This window comes from Bos javanicus, unplaced genomic scaffold (assembly GCF_032452875.1).
Source record: "Bos javanicus breed banteng unplaced genomic scaffold, ARS-OSU_banteng_1.0 tig00001600_1, whole genome shotgun sequence".
NCBI classification, from domain to species: Eukaryota; Metazoa; Chordata; class Mammalia; order Artiodactyla; family Bovidae; genus Bos; species Bos javanicus.
Window position 1 is genome coordinate 1,040,659 of NW_026893620.1, and position 3,260 is coordinate 1,043,918.

Below are 3,260 nucleotides of genomic sequence, written 5' to 3' on the forward strand. Positions count from 1 at the left end.
CTTTCAAGGCCAAACTTGCCTGTTACTCCAGGTATCTCTTGACTTCCTACTTTCACATTTCAGTCCCCTATGATCAAGAAGACATCGTTTTTTATTTTAGTTCTAGAAAATCTTCCAGCTCGTCATTGAGCTGTTCAACTTCAGCTTTTTTGGCATTAGTGGTTGGGGCATAGACTTGGATTACTGTGATACTGAACGGTTTCTCTTGGAAATGAACTGAGATTATTCTGTCATTTCTGAGATTGCACCAAAGTACCACATTTTAGACTCTTTTGTTGACTATTTTTTTTTTTTTCAGCCAAACAAAAATAAATTGGAGACTTTAAGCCAGGCAGCCTGGGGATTAAGTCTTGCCTGGCTGTACCAACTGGGCAAGTTCCTGAACCTTCTATCTTAGCTTCCTAAACTCTAAGACTATGATACCATAATTATAAAGGTGTGCGCCTCCTAACATTGTTAAGAATATTAAATGAGTCAGTACATGCAGAATTTGTAACAGATCATTATATATTGCCCATTATTAATAACGCTATTGGCTAGCCCCTCCTCAAGTTCTGCTTCGCTTTTCTCCTTTGCATGTATCAGCACTGAGATTTCGTTACATATGCATTGGCCTGCTTTTCAACTTCTTCAGGAGAATTTAAGCTCCAGAAGGACAGACATTTTGTCTCTTGATGACTGTGACAGCCCCAGAATCTGAAACATTGCCTAACAAGCTCTCAGTAGATATTTGTTGGCTAGATGAAGGTGGGCTTCCCTGGTGGCTCAGTGGTAAAGAATCGGCCTGCCAAGTAGGAGACTTAGGTTTGATCCTGGGTGAGATCCCCTGGCTAAGGAAATTGCAACCCACTCCAGTATTCTTGACTCAGAAATCCCATGGACAGAGGAGCATGGTGAGATACAGTTCATGGGGTTGCAAAGAGTCAGACACAACAAACAGCAACAAAATGAATGAAGACATAAGTGACTCTAATTGTGTGATATACCTGTTTCTGTAAATTAGAAACTAAATTCATATGGATAATTAATTTATATATAACACTGTTTTCTTATTAAGTGTAATTGTAAAAAGGATATATTCTTATAACAATTAACTGACTCCAAGATATCATATTATACTTTAAACAAAGGAAAACACTGAAAAAGTTATAATTTAAGGAAAATAGAACAAATAATACCTATTTAAAAATATACATCTCAGTACAGAATACTTCAGATTGTTTTTGAGCTTGGGAAAATAATATAATATAGCAAAACTGAAAAATAATAAACTGGATTCTTATAAGGCGCCCTGTCTCCATCATCACTGTGTGCACTCTGTGTGCACTCTGTGACACCCCTCACAGGAGGGGAACACAGATGTCAAGTGGTTTCCAAATTTTGTGGAACTTACTTACTTTTCAAAAAGAAAATCTGATGTGGGTCAGAAGGAGGCACTGAAATGCAATCAACAGTGGGGAAGAGCTTTCACTAGAGCAGGGCCAGCAGTAAAGGAAGTTCACCTAATACAAGGCCAAGGGAAATGGACATGTGACCTGTCTCCACCACAAGGACTGAACCATGTGATTCCTGATGCACAGGCTGCTGATGCCCAGGTTTCTGTATCTTGGTCTCCTGTGTGAAAAGACACGCTTGTTTCCTAACAGATACACTATCAATGTCAGACATTTAAATGTATGATTTCTTCCCAGTTTTGACATGACATTGTTGTCATTGTTTAGTTGCTAAGTCGTGGGCCTTATGGACTGTAGCCTGCCAGGTTCCTCTGTCCATGGGATTTCCCATGCAAGAATATTGGAGTCGGTTACCATTTCCTCCTCCAGGGAATATTCCCAACTCAGGGATAGATCCCACTTCTCCTTTGAAGGCAGACTCTTTATCACTGAGAAACTGGGGAAGACCCCATACTATATTTTTAATTCCAAATCTCAGTATGTAAGATGTTTTGTTTTATTTTTTAACAGAAGCAACATATCAATGATTCATTTCCAGAGTTTTATATACTGTGATCTTTTAACTTCTGAGTGATAAAGTGCTTCATCCTCGGGCACTACTCATGTTGTTTTTGGAGCTGCCTTTCCTTTTTAGCATCCCTATCAGCACTAATTTCTGATGAACTTTCATCAGTTTACAGTAAGTTAGCAAGTTTTCAGTACATGAAAAAAGTATTTTCAGCATATTTTGAAAAATAACCAAGATGAGACAGGCAGCATCCATAGGATTGTCTTCCTTCTGAATGTCCATCTCTGCCAAGGAAGAAGGAGGAAACAGAACTAGAGGACTTAAAAAAATTTTTTTAAGCCATCTTTTCCTTTTAACTGAAGTTCATAAAGAGGAAAACATAATGGTTCCGTCCTACTCATTCTCAGGTTAACTCTGTAAGTTTGGATTCACATATCCAGTTAGGCATCATTTACAAATTATTAGGGGTTTTGGTTCACTTAAAAACTGACTTCATTGATTTAATGATACCACTTGATGAAGGTGAAGGAGGAGAGTGAAAAAGCCAAATTAAAATCAACATTCAGAAAACTAAGATCATGGCATCTAGTCCCACCATTTCGTGGCAAATAGAAGGGGAAAATTTAGAAGCAGTGATAGATTTCCTCTTCTTGGACTCTTAAGTCAGTGTAGATGGTGACTATAGCCTTGAAATTAGAAGATGATTGCTTCTGGGCAGGAAAGCTATGACAAAACTAGACAGTGTGTTAAAAAAGCAAAGATATCACTTTGCTGACAAAGGTCCATATAATCAAACCTATGGTCTTTCCAATAGTCATGTACAGATGCAAGAGCTGGACAATAACAGCATGCTGAAGAATCGATGCTTTTGAGCTGTGGTACTGGAGAACACTATTGAGAGTCCCTTGGAAAACAAGGAGATCAAATTAATCAATCTTAGAGGAAATCAACCCTGAATATTCTTTGGAAGGACTGATGCTGAAGCTGAAGCTTCAATACTTTGGCCACCTGATGCAAACAGTTGACTCATTGGAAAAGACCCTGATACTGTGAAAGATTAAAGGCAGAAGGAGAAGAGGGAGACAGAGGATGAGATGGTTGGATGGCATCATCAATTCAATGGACATGAACTTGGGCAAAATCCAGGAGATGGTGAGGAACATGGAAGCCAGGCATGCTGTACTCCATGGGGTCACAGTTGGACCTGACTTAGCAACTGAACAACAATAACTTAGAGTGATAAATCACCCCTTTATTCAGATTCTCTTGGAATTACTTATTTATCACATTTGTATGTT